At 44.7% G+C, this 22,361-nt stretch overlaps 2 long non-coding RNA genes across 2 annotated transcripts in view; both read left to right on the forward strand.

The window, feature by feature from the left end:
• LOC310832268 overlaps nt 1–22,361 on the forward strand; it is a 232,992-nt gene that overhangs the window by 171,382 nt on the left and 39,249 nt on the right. The window lies entirely within an intron of this gene.
• Nucleotides 1,460–15,841, forward strand: LOC310832280. Its single transcript, XR_014558238.1, has 2 exons — nt 1,460–1,535; nt 15,527–15,841. It is a non-coding gene; the product is annotated as an uncharacterized lncRNA (long non-coding RNA).

Here is a 22,361-nt window from a genome sequence, read left to right on the forward strand (position 1 = left end):
GAACCTCTGCCAGAGCAGCCTTTGCTAAACCGCCATCCTGCCGAGCTCTGAATGTCAGACACAAAACATGAGGACCTTTGCTTTTGAGAACCACAGCGGTGGCTGAGCTTCATGAAATGCTCTCTCTCTCCCTGCCCCATTCAGTTCCTTCAGATACATGAACATTTGTGGAATCTGCCAGATTCCCAGCTTCTCCTACTATGACAAATGTAGGGTTTCAGCTGCAAGATTTCCCCAGCCATCTAGGCCGAACTCCATTGATATTGTTACACACCACTCCAATAATCTCTTCCAAGCAGTGCATGAAATTCCAGGGGACCCAGGTGCTTACCCGGGGTCCGTGTTTCCTTTTGGAAATGAGGCACAGTAGGGACCGCAGTGTCTTTATGATATATGGTTCATTTACACATATATACAGCCTGAATCTGGGTGGAGAGAGTTTCCAGCATCACAGTCCAAAAGGCTCTCTTGCTTCTCCTGTTTGCACAGCTGCATTTGGACCCACAACACCGAAATCAGCCATGCTCTTTATCTCTTTGTTACAAAGAGCCTGTCACAGTCAGCCCCCTCCCCCCCTCCCGACTCCTTGCAAGTCACTGCTGACAGGCTTCAAGGGATTTTTCCTCCCACCCACATCAGGCAAACAGAAATCCTAAACCCTTTTGTGTCTGCCCGCTAATGCACAGATTGCAATTTCAGTTATAAATGGCCTTTTTAAAGTTACGACTGACCAATGATCTGCTGTCGTGCCTTTTGAATTATGTGGATGATCAACCAAGGAGCATTCTTACTCGGGTGCTGTATCTCTCTACGCTATAGTCCAGGGGTCAGCAAACTTCTTCAGCAGGGGGCCAGTCCACTGTCCTTCAGACCTTGTGGGGGGCCAGACTATATTTTTTGGGGGGAGGAATGAACGAATTCCTATGCCCCACAAATAACCCAGAGATGCATTTTAAATAAAAGGACACATTCTACTCACGTAAAAACACGCTGGTTCCTGGACCGTCCACAGGCCGGATTTAGAAGGCGATTGGGCTGGATCTGGCCCCTGGGCCTTAGTTTGCCTACCCAGGCTATAGTCCATCACCACACTTCCGTGCATGCGCATGGTGTCGTTTTGATCATCTGCACATGCGCAAGCGGCAAAACCCAGACGTAATGCGTTCTGTTACTTCCGGGTCGCCGCGGAGCGCAACCCACTGTTCAGCAAGTTATGTTCCTGAGTCGTCATCCTGGACTACACGGACTAAGCAGCCAGTAGCACAGAGTTTTGGTTGAGATCCATCAATAGAGAGGCTGCAGGATAGGAGAGAAAAAGAGGCATGGAAATGGGAGTGTTCTGTGCGCAAGGAAGAGTGGGGGGAAGGAGGAAGGGAGAAGAGGAAGCAGGGGAAGGTGAAAATGAGAGGGGCAGAAAAGGAAAGAGGAAGAAGCATGGAAATTGGGTTAGGACCTGGGGCATAAAAGAGTCTGACATACAGGAAGAGAGGGTGACTTCCTAGCTGGCCAGGGGGCCAGCCCATCCATGAGAAAAGGTGAGGCAATGGTCTTCCTCAGGAGGTTGCGGACTCTTTCCTTGGAGGTTTTTAAGGAGAGGTTCAAGGGCCGTCTGCCATGGATGATTTAGCTGAAATTCCTCTATTGCATGGGATCAGGGTCTTGCAGAGCCAGGCAGAGGCCCGGGCCAGGTAGATAATGTGCCCCTTTGCTTTCTTTTTACCCTGGGGATAACTGAAGTCCTATAAATAAGTATATAAATAATTTCCACAAAAGTTATGCTGACAAATAATTTTATTTCAAGGCTTGAACCGTATCAGCATATAAAGACAAAATGGAAAATATAGATATACAATTGTGAATATGCTGACCGAGGCCCCCTTGTGGAATCGGAGGCCCAGGCCAAGTAGCCCTTATGCCCCCCTCTGCCTGCGCCTGCATGGGGTTGGACTAGATGACCCCTGGGGCCCCGGGACCCTTCGAACTCTATGATTCCATGATTTCACGACCGCCTCAGGGGGCAGCCCCCACAGGGGCAGCATGGAGGTGAAGGTGAAAGAAGGCACACAGAGCAGGGATCCAGAAGAGAAGAGAGTGAAAAGGAGGGCTTCCCCATGGGTGGAAACTCCAGAAGGCGAGTGAGAGGTTGGTGAGCAGAGTGAATTTCGGGGGGGGGCAGAGCCCTGTAGTATATTAATATTAGCAAGAATCATGTTTGTGGAAGCTTAGAATGATAATTGCAAGCCTAAGAAGGAGGAATTGCAGAGCTAAGCCTAACTGTGACTACTCAGAAGTAAATTCTATTTAACTGAATGGCGCTTACTCCCAACTCATTGGAGCTTATTTGTTTTTATTGACTTGATTTCTTACCCTCTCTTAGCGATAAAGTCCATGAGCAGGTTACAGCAATTTAAAAGGATAGAATCCTTACAATATTAAGGATAGGATTACAGCCTAACTGCGTTTACGGGAGCAGACGGCAGTTAAAGAAACATGGGGATTATAAAGAGACTGAGTGGCTGGAGACCAGGAGCCCAAAATATAAGAAAAAAATAGCTGGGATTGGAGCAGATCATATATTAATGTAATATAAGCAAATTCAATCATAGAAGAGGTAAAATAAGGGACAGACTTATCTGTTTATTATTCATGTATTTGCCATTTACAAAATGATTTGGTTGTGATATGTGATTCTTAAATATTCAGTATATATTTACAAGATGTTTTGCATAAAGAAATAATGAATTGTTTTGAAATTAATATTTAATACAATGGAATCACTTTTAATCTATTAGGCTACCTGTGAACTGTGTACTAGAATCATTGTGCCATTATGTATTTCCTCAAGCTCCCTTATCTTAACATCCTGGCTACGGGACTGTGCCAAATGTCTAATTTGGCCCCGTGGATCAAAAATGAAACTTGACTTTTATTTCCTCAGATATTATGTGTTTCCCCTGGGAAATAACAGCATTATAGACAAAGTTTGCCTGATTAGAAAGGCTCTTTAGGTAAATAGCAGCCAGGTGCTTCGTCCTTACTAGCAAACAAAGCTTCCAATTAATTTTAATTTATGTTGCAAACTTGAACAATACTTAAATATTTGGATTATTATCCTCTTCTGCCCAGTTCAATTAAAACACAAATTGCACAGTGGACGCTCGAGGAAGCTGCTTTTAGCGGTTGCTATCCCAACCTTCTGAATTATCATCAGCATTCAGCTTGTTGCAGGGATGATGCAGATGGGCCTTAAGATTAAGTCCTAGACTTGAGATACCCGGTGGAGTATCTCCTGGTGGAGTACGCAGTCAGATGCTCCCACTGCCACATGTTGCACTGGGCCAAACTCCCCACACCTCATAACTCCCTCTGGACCTAAGGATCAGGGGTCCCTTTACCTTTTATGGTGAAACTGGGAAAGAAATGGTGCCCCACCCCCACCACTTCACTATAGGATATGGCAGAAGCCCTGTTTATGCTGATGGAATGTGCAATACACCACCACCACCCAGCAGTAAAATTGCAAATGCAACTCCATGTCAACAAGTCTAAAGCAATGTACACTGGGGCAAAAAGTCTTCATATGAGGTCTGAACTGGCAGTGACTGACCAGGAATGAAACCTTGGAGTCATAGTGGATTGCTCCATGAAGATGCATTCCATGCTAGAGATTATTGGGGGGGGGGGGGATTGAAAATAAAACTCCTGATATCATAATGCCGTTGTTCAATTTTACGATGCAATTACACATGGAATACTCTGTTCAATTCTAGAAGCCTCACTTCCAAAATGATATTGGAATGGTTCAGAAAAGGATGACAGAATGATCATAGGAGCAAGCCTCCTATGAAAAAAGGTTAGGGCTTTTAAGCTTAGGGGGGGTGAAGAGACGTGATAGAAATGTGTAAAAAGTTTTACTCTGCATCATGGAATTGTAGAGTTGGGAGGGACCCGAAAGGTCCCTTCTAATAACAGAAGAACTCGGAAACACCCAACAAAGCTGAAGGTTGGAAGATTTGAGACAGACAAAGGAAAGCATTTATTTGCACAAAGCATAGTTAACCTGTGGAACCTGTTAAGTTGTGGGTGAACATATCAGACGACACAGCGATTCTTCAAACAGCTCTTGTTTATTCACAGGCCAGAACAGAACTGAACTGAAGGGTTCAGTCAGCCTGCTTATATAGAGCTCAACTACAAAGCAACAGTAACAACTTTCTAAAACTATCCAATCACTGAACGTCACTTTCAATCCCTTATTTGCATAAGTATCTACAGTATCCCCCTGCTGGCCCAGGGTGAGAACTTCAGTACATAACAGAACCCTCTTCTGCAGAACGCAGTGATGACTTTGAAAGAGGATTACCTGTAGATAAGTTTAGTGAGTAGAGGGTTATTGATGGCTCCTGGCCTTGATGGCTATGTTCTGCTTCATGGTTAGAGGCAGCAGTGCTATCTCAATCCCAGTTGCTGGAAACAGCATGAGGGGAGAAGGCTCTTGTGCTTGAATTCTGCTTGTGGTTTTCCAACAGGTCTCTGGCTGGCCACTGTGAGAACAGGACGTGGAAGGGATTGTTCAGGACAAAAAGAGGCACGATTTCTCCCATCGCATTTAGGCAGAGTATGTTTTTAACATTTTGTTGGGAGCCGCCCAGAGTGACTGGGGCAACCCAGCCAGATGGGTGGGAAATAAATAAAAATAAAATAAATAAAATAAAATAGTAGCTGCTAGACATGTCATAATTTGTTCACTTGTAGTATACAATATATTAATACATATTAATTAAATTAAATTTGTCGCCCCCCAACTAAATCTTTGTCATTTTTGCGTGGTAATATCACAAATTATTTGGTATATTTTTTTAGTAGACATAATGACCGCTCCCCACTTAAAATGGGGGGCGCCCTTTGCGGGGACGCGTGCAGCCCTGGATCTGGAGTGGCCCCATAAGCATAGGCTTTGCCTTCCCTCAGGTGGGATACCTGGAGGTCCCCGCCTACCCCAGTGAGTTGTCCAATCCCACCTGGGGGAAGCGTTGCCAGGGAAACCAGGCCAGGTAGGGGGATGGATTACCTGCCCACACAATAGAGGGTGGATCTTAATTGGCAATCCTCACTTGGCTCCAGAGCTTCTCCCACCCTACCCACCCTCAGTTAATGTCTTCTTTTGCAGGTTAACTTTTCTTCATAGGTTTTGCAGGTTAACCTGTCTCCACAGGTATGCGGGCGCTGCTACGATAAGGTCGCTGTTAAAGGGCCGGAAAGGAATTTCCCTGCATTGGCAGGTTTCGCCTTTCCCGTAGCAAAACGTCACAACTTTGGCGGTATCAGGCCTTGGGCGGAATCCTTTAGTCCATCTTCCTCTTTGCGGCGGCGATACCAGGGTTCCCCATTAAAGGGGTTTTTGAAGGGAGGCTTTGGCCGTACGCCGAAAGGTCGTCATTGCTCTCCCCTGCGGCGGCGTAACGGGGGCGGCTATCTCTGCTTGAACATATGTTCTCCAAAGCCGGCCCATCCCCCACACACACACTGGATAACCCTGATGCTCCCTAGGTCCCCGGCTGGGGACTAGGGAGGGAGAACGCCCAATGCCTGAGCCAAGGTCTACCCACATTTGAAATTTAATAAAGTTGTGGCCAATTTAATCCCATAGCACGTTGTCTAGAGTCGTTATTCCACATGACGGGGGGGGACCACTCGGGATCTGGGGACTCCGCCTGTCCACGCAAAATCCATGGCTTATTAGGAACTACCCCAAATTTTCTTCAAAAAGTTGCTTTGCTCAGGTAACTACCATAGAGTTACCAAAATTTTCAGAAGTAGGGGATTCGTGACTTGGCTTTTGAAAAATAGGGGGTCCTCAGTAATTAGTTAATTGGGAACCACTGCCCTATAATACAGTTTTGCAATGCACAGATGAAATGACCAAATGGGCTATTCCATCCGTCACCATCACCCCCTGCATAGTCCATCATGGGGCACATGCATGTTTCAGTGGAAAGTGAATTAACCCCCCCCCCCCCGCCAACATTTCAACTCTAAACAAAGCATTTGGAACAGTTTTGTCATGAGCCAAAGATCCCGCCAGCCAAGCAAAGGCAAATTTTGTTTACGAGACACCTGCCCAGAGTCTACATCCCTTTGTTCATCCAGCTTTGTGCTCATTTTTGCAGATCCTGTCGCAGTGCAAAGAATGATTTCCCTCCGGTTTAAACAGCAGGGATGCTCACTTTGAACAATTTGCTTGCATAGGAAATGAACCCCTTGATTTCTGTTGACATTTGCACGCAAGGTGTAGGTGGCTCTCGTAACATTTTTCAAAGCTTCTTGGCTGTGTTTGTTCAGATACTTTCATGCAACTGTGAAACGCGATAATGCCAGGCAATGGGTTCAGGGAATGGCATTGATGTCCCTCTAGGAAGCAGCGGATTTTCAGAGTTCTCTGCATGTAACAGTGGTTTTTGTCATTACAAATCCCCACTCCCTTGCCAGAGCAGCTCTTGTACACATGGTGCCTTAATTGCCAAAGCACCGAGCAGCGTGCCTCTGCATTCCCCCCATACTTTAAAACAACCACTAAAATGACTGCCATGGATTGTTATTGCAGGGAACTTCATAATATAAATGTGAAGAACGCTCCCCCAGCTATCACAACAGCAGGAGGCTTAGAAAAGTTTCAAAGCTTGCGCTTGCAACACTTCTGCCAGGCCCTGTCACTGGTAAAAATGATTGTGTTCTCAGAGATTAGGCAAACCCATGAAAAGCACCAGCCAGAGAAGAATGTGACAGTCATTGCTCAAGGTGATGCTCTCCTCTGACACAGATGGGGGGGGGGTAAAGGACCCCTGGACGGTTAAATCCAGTCAAAGGCAACTATGGGGTTGTGGCACTCATCTCGCTTTCAGGCTGAGGGAGCTGGCATTTCTCCACAGATAGCTTTCTTTTCTTTCTTTCTTTTAAATATATTTTTATTAAACAATTTTAACAAAGCAACTTATCAGTCAATATATCCAATTACACTTCCCCCCTTTTTATTCCCCCCATCCCTCCCTCTCCCACCCACTAAGGACTTCCCTCAGCTCCCCTCTCTGATTTATTTGCACATATTATTCTCTGCATGTTATAAAATTGTACATACCATTCATTACCTTATCTATCATAAAGGTAAAGGGACCCCTGACCATTAGGTCCAGTCATGGCCGACTCTGGGGTTGCGGTGCTTATCTCGCTTTATTGGCCGAGGGAGCTGGCGTTTGTCCACAGACAGCTTGTGGGTCATGTGGCCAGCATGACAAACCACAGCAGCGCACGGAAACGCCCACAGTTTAACCCACAGCGCCACCCGCGTCTCACCTTATCTATCATATATTCTACTAATAAATTTGTGGGTGTTTATTCAAAACCCACCAAGGAGTCCAGATCATTTTGTTCTCTTTTTAGGTAATTTGCAAAAAGTTCCCATTCTTCGTTGAAGTCACAGTTGTCCTTCTCACATAGTTTGTATGTCAACTTTACCAACTCCGCATAGCTCTTCAGACAGCTTTCCGGCCATGTGACCAGCATGACTAAACTGCTTCTGGTGCAACGGAACACCGTGACAGAAACCAGAGTGCACGGAAATGCTGTTTATCTTCCCGCTGCAGTGGGTACCTATTTATCTACTTGCACTAGCATGCTTTTGAACTGCTAGGTTGGCAGGAGCTGGGACAGAGCAATGGGAGCTCACTCCATTGCGGGGATTTGAACTGCCCACCTTCCTATTGGCAAGCCCAAGAGGCTCAGTGGTTTAGACCACAGCGCCACCCGCCCTTCACAGACATAATAATAATAATAATAATAATAATAATAATAATAATAATAATAATATCCTTATTGTCATTGCCCCCTCTCGGGGACCACGAAATTACTTGGCTGCTCCATCCACCCAGGTAGGGCACTCCACACAAAATCAAAACACCTATAAAAACACTAGTTAAAACAATACAGTATAATACAGCAAGGAAGATTAGATGACTTTCAAAGTCCAGGCTTCCCATTCAGGGCCGAGATCGCTCTGGAGAAGAAGCTGTTCTTAAGACGGCTCGTTCTTGTCTTCATCGTCCTGTATCTCCGTCCCGACGGCAGGAGCTTGAAGAGACAGTGACCAGGATGCGATGGATCTTTTACTATGTCCAGTGCCTTCCTATGGCACCTTGTGGCATAAATCTGCTCTAAGGTGGAGAGTGGGCAGCCAACAATGCTCTCTGCTGCCTTAACAACTCTGCACAACCCCAGCCTGTCCTGGGTAGTACAGCTTCCGTACCACACACATAAGCCATAAGTGAGCACGCTCTCAATGGCACAGTGATAGAAGGCAAGCAGCAGTTTCTGCGGAAGATGGTTTTTCCTTAGAATTCTCAAAAAGTACAGTCTCTGCTGCGCCTTCTTCACAAGCCCCCTTGTGTTGACACTCCAGGACAGATCCTCTTGTAATTCAATGCCCAAAAATCTGAACGTTGTTACCCTCTCCACATGGACCCCATCAATCAAAAGTGGCTGAACATTGCTCTTCTGTCTCCTGAAGTCCACCACAAGCTCCTTTGTCTTCCTTGTATTTATGAGCAAGTTGTTAGCTCTGCACCACTCTGTCAGCCGCTCCACCTCATCTCTATAACTTATATGCTCCAGCAGTTCTTATTCTTAGTTAATCAATGCCATCTCTACTTTTGCCTTTCAGTTAGATTTTGGGGGTGGGTTTTACAAATTCCTCCTGCGTGCACATTGGGAAGAGGTCATAGCTTAGTGGCAAAGTTCCATGTTCAATCCCCCAGAATCTCCATACAGAGATAGAGAAAAGTACCCTCCAGCCCCGAAACCTTGGAGAGCTGCTTCCAACCAATGTAATCAATAAGGAACTCAGTTGAATCATAGAATTGAAAAGTTGGAAAGGACCCCAAGGGTCATCTAGTCCAACGCCCTGCAGTGCAGGCATGAGTGGACCATGTGAACTATGCTGCAACAAACTGGAGTAGCTTTTCAGAACACACACAATGAATTACATTTCTTGTTCGCACATGAATCGTATATATTGCTACAAACCATCCTAATCTCTGAGCGGTGTGAGATTCTAGGGTTTCCTGGCAGTTACCCAGGATTGTGCTTTATTTTGGAAATGAGGCACAATGGAGACTGCGGTGTCTTTAGGATATATGGTTTATTTAAACATATACAGTGGTACCTCAGGTTACATATGCTTCAGATTACATACACTTCAGGTTACAGACTCCGCTAACCCAGAAATAGAACCTCAGGTTAAGAACTTTGCTTCAGGATGAGAACAGAAATCGTGCTCCAGCGGCGTGGCAGCAGCAGGAGGCCCCATTAGCTAAAGTGGTGCTTCAGGTTAAGAACAGTTTCAGGTTAAGAACTGACCTCCAGAACGAATTAAGTACTTAACCCGAGGTACCACTGTATATACTGTACAACCTGAACCTACAAAGGAGGGGTTCATAGCATCAGCCCCCAAAGAGGGTCTTGTTTCTCCCATAACCACAGCCTGGGATTCAAGCAGAGATCTGGCATGGTGTTTGCCATCTCTCTCTCTCTGCTTGCTTCTTTGCTTCTAGATCACATTCATAAAAACAATCATAGAACTGTAGAATTTGAAAGGACCATGACCATCATCTACTCCTGCAATGCAAGAATCTTCCGCCCAACGTGGGGCTCAAATTCATGACCATGAGATTAGGCGTCTCATGCTCTACCAACTGAGCTATTCTGCAAACTCTCTAAACTCAGGCTTTGTCCTTCTACTTCTGAGTTTAGGAGGGACGGTGGACCCACCCATTTTCGATCTCACACCAAGCCCCTTTCCTTTGTTCTCTTAATGGAAACAGTGCTGCTTGTGCTGAATATAGGTCATAATGGAAATAGCTGCCTTCTTGCCTTAGTTGTGAATGAAGCGGAGGGCAGGGAATAAAAGCTTCTAGCTGTTACCTCCACTGCAACTCAGCATCCCTTGCTTACATACAATGTCAAATCTACACATTTTTCTCGTCTCATTGTGTAGCTTCACTCAAAAGAGCCCCCCTGCTCTGAAAACCTCACAGGTGATCCAAAGAGAGAGTGAAGAAGCAGCTATGCCTTTATTAAGCAGGACTGAGAGGAAAGCATGTGTTTCTTATCACACTTTAAAATTTTATTTTTAAACCTCTCTCAGCATGTTATGACTCCACTGATAACGCATCCTAATTTGCCTCCTGCAGCCACACCATGGTTGTGAGGGAGCCAGTGTTATTACATTTTTACCCTTTGGAACAATGAAGTAGCAGCATCTACCTTCACTCTTTGGCAGGCTTCCTTGTTATTGAAATACAAGGGGATGCTGACATCTATGGGGCACCAGCTTCGTTACAGAGTGCAAGGCAATTCTGATGTTTCTGTTACTTGCCTCCCATGTCATTATAGGCACAACCAGCAAAGGCAAGTGAGGGACTTAAAATACCCATTTTAAGATCAGCAGCACTTGGGGGTAGCCAGGATTTTTGTAAGCGGGGCCAGGACTTTTGATAGGGGAGGCAGAACCAACCTAATTGGTCAGTTAAGTATTTCTATTGTTTTACTTGTTGTCTTTGATGCTTTGGAATTATGGTGCTGGAGGAGACTCTTGAGAGTCCCATGGACTGCAAGAAGATCAAACCGATCCATTCTGAAGGAAATCAGCCCTGAGTGCTCACTGGAAGGACAGATCCTGAAGCTGAGACTCCAATACTTTGGCCACCTCATGAGAAGAGAAGATTCCCTAGAAAAGACCCTGATGCTGGGAAAGATTGAGGGCACAGGGAGAAGGGGACGACAGAGGACGAGATGGTGGGACAGTGTTCTCGAAGCTACCAGCATGAGTTTGACCAAATTGCAGTGGAAGACAGAAGTGCTTGGTGTGCTCTGGTCCAGGGGGTCACAACGAAGAGTCGGACACGACTAAACAATTAAACAACAATTGTTTCACTTGATCTAGGGGGGCAGCTGCCCCCCTTAGCTATGTCCATGGGGGGATGAGACCCCTCCACACACACATTCCATTCCCAAAATTGACAGATGAGTGCAAAAAAACAAACCAACCCATATAGTTTTCTGTGTGACTTCAATTTGATTGCCAGATAAAGGTTGTCTTCTTTCTTAAAACAGTATTGCACATTTACACCATCTTGTGATGCTAAAAGGAATATAACAAGTAGAAACTTCCTTATACTAAGTCAGATGATGTGTTCCTCTTACCCAGTATCATTGGCCACTACAATTGGCAAGTGAGAAGGCAGTCATTGATGTTGATCCAGGACAGGGCCTTTTCAGTGGTGGCTTCCCATTTCTGGAATGCCCTCCCTGGAAAGTTGCATCTGTCTCTGCCATTATTGACTTCCAGGAGGAGCTAGAAAGCATTCCTGATTACCCAGGTATTTGATGGCTGAAAGACACTGTTCCTGGCAACCCTGAAAGCACTGGACGTGAAGATGTTTTTCATCATGGGTGCATTCGGACATGGCGATTGTTGCACTAGTTTTCCTGATTATAATACTGGCAATTCTAACCTGGATTCTAACACTCCTTGTATGCTGCTTTACCTGTTGCATATTGGAACTGCGGCTTTTCCATCAATATACTGTCATGTCATGCTAAATTTTAAATGGCAGGAAATAACTGTATGCTGGGTTACTGCCCCAAATTTCATCGTATGAAATTGCCATGAGAAACTTAAGCCAGCACTGAAGACTGTCTGGAAACTACAGCTGGCAAAAATGGATGGAACAACAAATGAAAATTTTTCCTTTACACAGTAGGCTAATTTCTACATGCATTCCAACTAGGTAAAAACAACTGGAATGTGCAAAGCCAGTGAGGGGTGGGTCCTGGGAAGAATATTGGAGGGCTGTATTCAGGCTCCAGTCCTGAGGTTTTTGCTCACCTTTTAAGCATGAGCCTTCCTAATCCATATAGAAACTAATACATGAAGCAGAACACAGTTAATTAAAAAAAAAATGCAATGCACATCTCCAACTAAAAGGGGGAAAAGTGTACAAATGCATACATTAGAGGAAATAAGCATCAAAATGCATATAACCTCTAAGTTAGATCACTGCAACATGTTATACATTGGGCTGCCTCTGAAGATGGTTCAGAAGCTGGAATTCAGGAGCCAGGTTCCTCACTGGGGCAAGGAGGTATGAGCACATAATGCCAATTCTGGCCCCAACTACACTGGCTGCCAATTAGCTTCCGGACCCAATTCAAAGTGCCGGACCACAATACCTCCTCATATGAACCGACCGGGACCCTGAGATCATCATCTGAGGCCATTCTTCATGTGTCTCCACAAGAAGTCCAGAGGGTGGCAACATGAGAACAGTACTTTTCTGAAGTTGCTCCCTGCTTGTGGTATTCTCTCTTTAGGCGCCAGGCAAAAGCATTCCTCTTCTCCCAGGCATTTGGCTGATTAATCAGTCTATGGTGAGTGTTGTTTTTGTTTGTTACTCTGTTATGTATTTTTGTGTTTTTATATTGTAAACCGCCCTGTGATCCTCAGATGAAGGGCAGTATAGAAAATTAATTAATTATCTCTCTCTCTGTGTGTGTGTGGTTGTGATTTGTATATATATTAGTAAAAATAACATACAAAACTGAATTGTATCAGGGGAAACATGCAGCTTAGGGAAAATTGCGCACAAACCTAGGAGAAATGTGTAATAAAATGCTGACAATTTTCCATGAGAACATAAGAATTGCCGACTGGATCAGGCCAGTGTCCCAGTTAATCCAGCATCCTGTTTTCCTGGTGCTTGACCTGAGCACCACAGCCTTCTCCCCCAGCCCTGGAATGTCCAGCAACTGATGTTCTGAAGCAAGCTGCCTCGACTGTTGACTTCTTATTTCAAAAACTTGCAAACTGATGTGGTAATGTGGCAAACTTAATTTACAATTGGGGGAAGGGAGAATGTGAAACACAGAAACAGACATTGTCAGATTCATCAATCCCGTGCAGCCACTGTGCAGTCTGTCCCCTTAGGCTTCTCTGGCAGCTGCTCTCTCCGCAATCTTGCACCAAAACATGCAGCCTGCCTACACTCGGTTGAATGAAAACACAAACTTGGTCCCCCAGAGCAAGCACTATTCCCTGTGCAGCCAATGCAATCCACATAAAAGTAAGCCCCATGTTTAATGGGGATTATTGCCTGGCAAGGATGTTTAGAGTTGCCACTGAATGGAACATTCCCTTTGGACAACATGTAGATATATTGGAATATTAGCAACATACATTAATATTGCACAGGAAGGAAAATACTGCTTGGAGCCTGCAAAGACTGATCATCTGGGAAACGGTTTAAGCACCAGTGCAGAAGCCCCCATGTGCAGAATTAACTTCCCAATTACTACCTACTACTCTGAACTTTACGAAGAGATACAAGAATTAATGTTATTGATTCAGCAATTACCGTATTTTTCGCCCCATAGGACGCACTTTTCCCCCTCCAAAAATGAAGGGGAAATGTGTGTACGTCCTATGGGGCGAATGCAGGCTTTCGCTGAAGCCTGGAGAGCGAGAGGCATTGGTGCGCACCGGCCCCTCTCGCTCTCCAGGCTTCAGGAAGCTATCCGCAAGCCTTGCAAGCCCGGCAGAAGTTCCCGCGGGCTCACAAGGCTTGCGGGCAACAGCCTGCAGCCCCGGCGAGTGTCCCGCCGGGTGCGCGAGGCTTGGGGCGGCAGCCTGCAGCCCGAAGCACGGAGAGCCCTCCGGAGGGTGCCCCGTGCTTCGGGCAGGTGTGCGCAAGGCTTGGGGCGGCAGCCACGGCTGGGCGGGGAAATAATTTTTTTTTATTCATTTCCCCCCCCAAAAAAAAAAAAACACGAGGTGCGTCCTATGGGCTGGTGCGCCCTATAGGACGAAAAATACAGTAATCATCAAGGTGAATCTCCTGAATTATTTCCAGGTTCCCTAATGGCTGGAACATTTGTGTGTGAACATTCATGCATTTATAAAGCCAACTTGTTGTGGGAAAAGGAGACCTCCGTTTTCTCAAGCTTGCTCACCTTGTTCCAGTAAGATCGTTTCCTGCTCTTTGCATGCGCTATTAACATAGACTAGACTAGAGAAGACTAGAATAGAATAGAAATTTTATTTAAGGTGAAGGGTCCTAGTGCAGAGCACGTATGGTCCTCCAGATATTGTTGGACTACAACTCTCTTGAGGTTGATAGAAGATGGAATCCAATAACATGTGGAGGGTCGCAGGTTTCCCCTTCCCTGCTCTGCTACTTTGACCACAAAGGGATGCAGGTGACACTGTGGTCTAAACCACTGAGCCTCTTGGGCTTGTTGATCGGAAGGTCAGCAGTTTGTGTTAAGTTGTGGGTGAACATATCAGACAACACAGCGATTCTTCAAACAGCTCTTATTTATTCACAGGCCAGGACAGAACTGAACTGAAGGGTTCAGCCAGCCTGCTTATATAGAGCTGCACCACAATGCAACTGTAACCACTTTCTGTAACTGTCCAATCACTGAATGTCACTTTCAATCCCTTATTTGCATATGTGGACCTGAGTGAAAACTATCTACAGTATCCTCCTGCTGGCCCAGGGTGAGAACTTCAGTACATAACACCTTGAATACACATGACCAGAGTGAGCTCCAATTGCTCTGTCCCAGTTTCTGCCAACCTAGCAGTTCAAAAGCATACAAGTGCAAGTACATAAACAGGTATTACTGCAGTGGGAAGGTAAACGGTATCTCCATGCACTCTGGCACTCATCACAGTGTCCCGTTACACCAGAAGTGGTTTAGTCATGCTGGCCACATGACCTGGAAAAACTGTCTGTGGACAAATGCTGGCTCCCTCAGCCTGAAAAGTGAGATGAACACTGCAGCCCATAGTCGCCTTTGACCAGACTTAACCGTCCAGGGGTCCTTTACCTTTTACATTTTACCTAACTCCTGCCACAATGGATCTGCTGTGTTGTTATTGCTGTTTTTAAAAAGTTATCTTTAAAATTCATCTGCATTTTAGGAGGATTAAAAACCAGCTCCCACCCTCTCAACAACCAGAATCTAATTACGTTTTCTTCATAGTATTAAATAGCAAACAGAGAGGTCTGTGTGAATTAAATGCAGTAAGAGGACTGACCTCATTGTTTTATAAAGGTTTTGTCTGTCTTCATCATGAGACACACGGACAGAACAGCTGTGGTTGTCAGTCCCAGATCTGTGCCAGCTGAATGCAGCCGCCAACTTTACTTTATTCTAATTTTTGCAATGCCCGTGCTTGTCTATAGATGTCAGCATTGCCACAGAAATGCACACGGTATTGGAAGGGATGAATAGAAGGGAGACAGCAGAAGTTCTCAAGGCACCATGGAATAGAGTAGGCCTTTCCAGGCCTTTAGGTGCAGCATTCGCAAAGCAATCCAATATGTCTTCTCAAAAGGAAGCCCCCTTTGGGGCATTGTCTTCATTTAACTGTGCTTCTAACTGCGGCCTCACTTTTCCTGTTCCTCTCCAGAATCTACAGATTAAGAAACCGAAGAGGGTACAAGGAAAAACACTTTCAGCAGGATCCACCAAACAGCAATGTCCAATGCGAACGCCAGGGATTCGGCTGATCTGTATAATGGGCATGGAATTACTGAGACCACAGTTTGGAGGCAAAGAAGGGACAAACCCGTGGCTTCATTGCCAAGCGGCTGAAGCACAGAGAGCAAAAAGACATTTCTGGGGATGTTCGTTTCTAAGATTTCTTTCAGGCCTCTCCCGTTCCAGCAAAAACCGTGCAGGAAACTCATGCCAATAACGAGCAATAAAGCAATCCCAACACCAACCGTGAAGTAATTATAACAAAATATAATGAAAACAGTGCATAAAGCAGAGGCTGGGAAACATTTTCGGCCCAAATGCCCCAGAGGAGAGGGCTGGAAGGCTGCCATTGTCCGCCCAGGCCTGAGGTTTCCCACTCCTGACAGAAAGTATCAAAGTAATAAAGAGTCGCATTAAAGCAACAGATAAACCAAAGGCTCACTGATCCAGCTGACTTTAAAAAATAAATAGCAAGGCAGCTGACCCAAACCCCCAAGAACAACAAGTTCCCCATCTTGTGTACCACTGGGGGCGGGGGAAAGAAGAAATAGTAGTTCTCTCATATATTTCTGCTTCAGAAGGTGATAGGGCACACAAAAACACACTCTCAGCCAATATCAGTGGATAGGCAGCTTCATATGGGGATGATATTTTAATTACCCTAGTCATTAAATCACTCAGGGATTTAACGATGATAATCAACACTTTGAATTGTGCTTGGGAACAGATAAAAAAAACCAAGTGAACTTGGTATAAGAATGGAACAATATGTGGCATTAAACCAGCATTGGTTAAAACATTCACATGTGCATCACATGTCTGGTGTAACATTTGAATGGTTGTCCAGGGCAGCCCCATAAAAATGCATTGCAGTACCCAATCTAGATGTAGCACAGACATGGGTGAATCCTGCAAAGTATGCCCTCCTCAGAATTAGATGCAGCAGATACACCAGCCTAAAATTCAGCAACAACACTTCTGGGCACAGACGCCATCTGGGATTGCAAGAACAATACAATGTCCAGAACATCCCAGAACTGTAAACCTAATATTTCAAGTGCAATTCCTAATACCCCATCACTCAGTGCTTAGAAGTTTCATTTTTAAAAGCAACTAGTTCTAGTTCCTCCTCACCGAAACCCAGTCCAAAAAGGAACTAGTTTACATTTAAGTTCACGCTTTTACAAACTAAACAATTTCAGTTCCCGTTCATTCTCTACACACACACAAACACAGCAAGCATTCAGAATGTTACAAGCTGCTGTACAGTAGTATAGTGTCCAAAGGTGAATCAGGGAACATACACAACTAATAAGGTGTCTGACAGATAGAATGTCAACTAGTGAAGCTTTCTTGAGAATTCTATTTCTACAACATAAAAGGCTTAACCTGTTTAATTTGCACCTGCCACACACAGCTGTTAAAGGCAAAAGAATCATTTGCTTTGTTCCTGTACCTGTACTTCTTGCTGCAAGTTGCTCCTCCTGAATCTCCTCAGCAGAAAAGATGCAGGAAAAGCCTCACATTCCTTCATTCTGGTTGCTTAGCAAAAGTGAACCAGTGACTTAATCATCCTTAGCAACAGCAGCACCTCTGTATCTGCCTAATAAGGATTACAATTTTGCCTCCACATTTTGCTTTGTAATGTCCTCTGTGGATGTCCTATTGGCTCACCTTTCTTATATAGAAAAAATGAAAACAGGGGACAGGATGTAGCAGGAACCCCCCCCCCCAATCATTCAGTTTGTACAAACTTCACACACACTCACACTCACACACTACATACGCTACACTTCTGTTATAAATTCATAGAAAATCAACCATACATCGGATTTGCACTGTTCCACTTTTATTTTACTCCATGAAGGAAGGACTACAAAATGGGGAAGGTTTGATACAGGCCAGCCCAGCACATCCACAGGAGCCCTGCCCAGTTGCTATGCCAACCCTGATGGTCCTAGACAGAAGACAATCAAGATCACAAAGAACTTGCATATGGGAGTGGATTCAGCATGGACTGGAACGGGGCAGGAAACTGCGACTACCTTTGTCTTCAGAAAATGACTCATGGGGAGGAGGAGAAGGGAACCAGCCAGGTGACAGGACACTCAGGTTACCACCACAACTCCTCCCTCAACCCCTCCTTTCTGTAATGTATGCATGATGTTTCTGGGGTGGGCTTGACCTAGAGGATGGGAATTTCAAAAGTTTTTATAAGGGCTTGCACACCATTTTTCTGTGTCCTTCCTCTCTCCTGCAAGTGAGGGGAACACCCTGTTGCAACAGTTCAATAAAGGCCAAGCCTACAGGCTGCTGTTTTGCTCCAAGTTATCCTGGTTGGTGTCTTTGTTTTTGTCCAAGGGAGCCCTCGGATTTTTCTGGTAACAAGGAGAAAGGAATGAACTTTAGGATGAACTAGGAATCTACCCCAAAATGAACTTAATTTGCCTTTAGTTCACCGGGCAATTAGGCAATTTCAAGTGTAGTTCAGAGATTTATTCAACTAAACTAGTTCATTCCAAGCACTGCTATCACTGGATAGAGGCAAGAACTGGATAGTGGGCAGGGAAACGGGGACTTTAGAGATTAGAACAGGAGAGCAGGAAGGCAAAAGAAACTGGTGGCCTGTAGACTAAAGGCTCAGATTCCACCTGTAGCGCAAACAGAGAAATTGCCCCTCTGTTGGAATCAATTGTGGCAAGCTTAACTGGTGTGATTTTGAAAGCTTGTTGCCCAGGGATAGAGAATCTGTTGTCTCCATTGTCCTTGATGGCTGGAGCTAGAGTAGGGAAGAAATTTGATTCAGTTTTCATTTAAAAGGCTAACCTATCTAATTCAGATGTGCAATACAGTTCTCCATCCAAGTAATGTTTACATAAATGCATATAGCAGGGGAAATGTGCACCAAAGTGCATATATTAGTGAAAGTAGCACACAATAATGCTTTATATTAGGAAAATCGCTTTACAGAATTGTGTGTATTAGGGGAAATTGCATACAAAAATGTGTATATTAGAGGAAACAAGCACTAAAGTGCTGCTCCATCTTCACGAGGACTGATGTGGTGAGCTGAACTTAAGACTGAGAAAATGAGAAGCAGAGAAACTGAAATAATCAGATTCCCCCATCTCTAGCTGGGGCTGCTGAATACGTCAAGGATTTATTGTCCACCTTGTGATCACCTTATCTCTTTTAGCTACTTCTGTTCATGAGAACAGAAGCAAATAATGACTCTCACAGCCCCCAGCACATGAAGAAGCAGAGCATCTGAACTACAGCAGGATTTGTTGCATTTCTTAACCCATTCAACAGAAGAAGAAAAAGTTAGTCAACATTATATGCATGAATCCAGTCAAATTATCCTGAAACCTGTCATTCCAAAAGGTAGCTAACAGAAGCCATCTTTGTATACATTTATTCAGCATCATCCTGTCTTCTTAGAATCAGGTAGCGTGATTGCAGTGTCCCTGGTGATATAAATAAAACCAATCCAATGCATTCAGAGAAATACATCTTTCCCAAATGGCAAGCAGTAGACTTATGTGCTATTGGGAAATTAGAAACCGCATCAATGTCCTCCATCTCAAGCACTCCATATAAATAATTCAGCAACTGGATCTTCTGGAATCCTATATGCTCAGGCAGAGGCCCCAAGTTGCACCCAACATTGCGGGGGAGGTTGACACGTGATGTCACAAACATGCGGCACATGGCACATTGCGCTCCTCAGAGGATCATGCCAGAGTGCTTTGGTACTCTGGTGCGCACTTTCCCATTTGGCTCTAGCACTCCAGGCTGGGCAGAAGTCACACCAGAGTACCAGACCTTTGGCAGATGAGTGTCACACGCACGACTGGAGGAGGTTGACAGTTGGGAAGGGAGCCTCCTCCACCCCCTCAACATTGAGGGGACCTGACCCCTTGCCCAGAAATTCTGAGGGGACAAGACTCCTTGGCTCCCTGAATAAATTTTTAATATAAATTTGTTTATTTGGTTTTTCAAATTAAATTTTTACAGATATATATCAAACATAAATCATAAAAACAAGATTCCAAGGAATCTCCTGGGCTTCCATCCTCCCCTTTGTGAGTCATATTTTAATCATTTCCTCCCACATACTAGGGGAAATAACATACAAAATGCATTGTGTAAGGAAATTTTGTTTTGCAGAAATGTGCATGCTGGGCAAAATTGAATGCAAACGTGTATATTTAGGATAGATTCACACTAAAATGCTGGTGAACTTTCATAAGGACTTTTTTTTTAAAAAAGTCTCAAACTGACATAGAAATGTGGAAAGCTGAAAGCTGGAGCAAATGGAAGTGTTGATGAACCCTAAGGTATAAAAGTGCTGCTTAAAAGTTGGGGAGGGGGAGGCCTTCATTGTCTACCAAAAAGAGAACAGTGTAGAGGCCAGGCAAGCTTCTCTGGAGAGAACATTCATGGTTCCTCCACTAAGAAGACTCTCTCCCTGGTTGCCATTCACTCCTTGGTCAGTGAGGGCATTCACAGAAGAGCCTCTGAAGATGACCTCAGTGCATGGACAGGCTGATAGGGAAGCAGATGAGCTTTCAAGTATCCTGGTACTGAGCTGTGAAGGGCTTTAAAGGACAATGCCAGAACTTTCCGTTGTGCCTGGAAATGGACTGGAGACCAGTGCAAGTGTTTAAGGACAGGTGAGCTATTTTCTCAAACGCCTTGTCTCACCTAGCAACCTCATGACTGCATTTTTTTCTGAACTAGCTGAAATGGGGGTGAGGACATCTCTCTAGGTTTCATTAAGGACAAAGACGAGCAATAAGGAAAGTACAATTAAGTACAGCTTTACGGTAATGAATCCCAAAGCGATTTACAAGCTGATTACATAAATATACACAAAGGACTAATAAGATTCTCCAGAGGATGAAATCGGGAGACTGTTTGACACACAACAAGAGCTTGGAAGGAGAGATGAGAAGAGAAAAGAAGTTGGCATAAAACTGATGGTGATTATTATTGATTTCTTGCATGCCCTTTACCATAAGGTCTTAGGAGGGCGGGTTACAGTCATTTTAAAATACAATATTAAAATCAGTTAAAATAGTTAACTGTCCCACCATGCAAGCTATGATCCTAATTGCAGTCCTCCGCAATTATCATTAACAGTCCTCTGGTTGTTATTCAAATTACTGCAGATATCTGAGCAGAGATGTTCTATGCTGGCAAGGTCTCACCACCGTCAACAACCGTGCTGCAACGTTCTGCTCCAGCTCAGCGGTGGAGGAAGCCTCTCGGGGTGGTGCGCACCCATAGGGGCTAGGGCTGTGCTGTGCCCATAGGGACTGGCAGAGAAGAAGAAGAAGAAAAAGAAGAAGAGGAAGAAGAGTTTGGATTTGATATCCCGCTTTATCACTACCCGAAGGAGTCTCAAAGTGGCTAACATTCTCCTTTCCCTTCCTCCCCCACAACAAACACTCTGTGAGGTGAGTGGGGCTGAGAGACTTCAGAGAAGTGTGACTGGCCCAAGGTCACCCAGCAGCTGCAGGTGGAGGAGCGGAGACACGAACCCGGTTTCCAGATTACAAGTCCACCACTCTGAACCCCTACACCTGTGGCGATGTCACCTCCCCTCAGGGATGACACCTGGGGCAAGCCACCCCCAACTTGCTCCGCTTCTGCTCCAACTGCAGCTTCCAGATCAAGGGCAAGGGAAGCCCCCACATAGAGTGCATTGCAGTAATCTAGTCTCAAAGTCCCCAATGCCAGAATTGCAGTGGCCAAGCTCTCCCAATCCAGGAATGCTCAGAGCTGTTAAAAGGTGCTTCTAACCACTGAAGCGACCGGGGCCTCCAGTGACAGAGCTGGATCCAGAAGCGAGCCCAAACTATGGACCTTCTTCTTCGGGAAGAATACGACCCTGTCCACGAAAAGGTTTCTCTCATATATATATATATATATATATATATATATATATATATATATATGTTGTTCAGTCACTTGGAGGTATTTAATAAATGGGGTGAACTATTCAGTGTGAAAAAGTCAGGAAGGGAATGGTTAAAAGTCTTTTTCAGTCAGGCTTTCATGTGAGGCTGAGAGAGCAGTAGAATATTCAAGTTTATTGCTGAAAAGAAAAATAGCGGGGTTGTTTGAGCCTTCAGGAAGTGTTGCTAAGCAACTTGAAGAGGAAGAAGAGATGCTTGACTGTGGGGCTCTGTTTGCATGAGTTTTATACAGGGTGGGGCTTGGGAAAGATTCTTAGGGCTTAGGCAGAAGTTTGCGGTGCACTGAGGCATCCACACAAACACTGTGCATCTTGAGGAAGTGTGCTCATGATGAGTCAGATTTTAGGCCACTTCTGAATCAGACATTTAAGGCAGTCTTATATTGCCGTATGACTGTACATAGATGTTGAGGGGGGACCCCAGTTTCCGTCACAGCGCTACTTATTTATTATTGCATTTTTATCCCACATTGTCTCCAAGTACCTCAAGCAACACTTCTCCTCCTCTCCATTTTAACCTAACAACAACCCTGTGAGGTGGGCTAGACTGGGATATAATGACCAGATAGTGAGTTCCACTGTTCATAATGCTAGCACTTCTGTCCCAATTTCCAATACCTCTTTTACACAGCAGTAACTGTTGCATTATGGAAATATGGGTTTTTATCACTACAGTATAATAATAATAATAATAATAATAATAATAATAATAATAATAATTAATAATAATAATATTTATTCATACCCCGCCCTTGCTGGCCAGAGCCGCGCTCAGGGCGGC

This window comes from Podarcis gaigeae (assembly GCF_964106915.1).
Source record: "Podarcis gaigeae genome assembly, chromosome: 15".
NCBI classification, from domain to species: Eukaryota; Metazoa; Chordata; class Lepidosauria; order Squamata; family Lacertidae; genus Podarcis; species Podarcis gaigeae.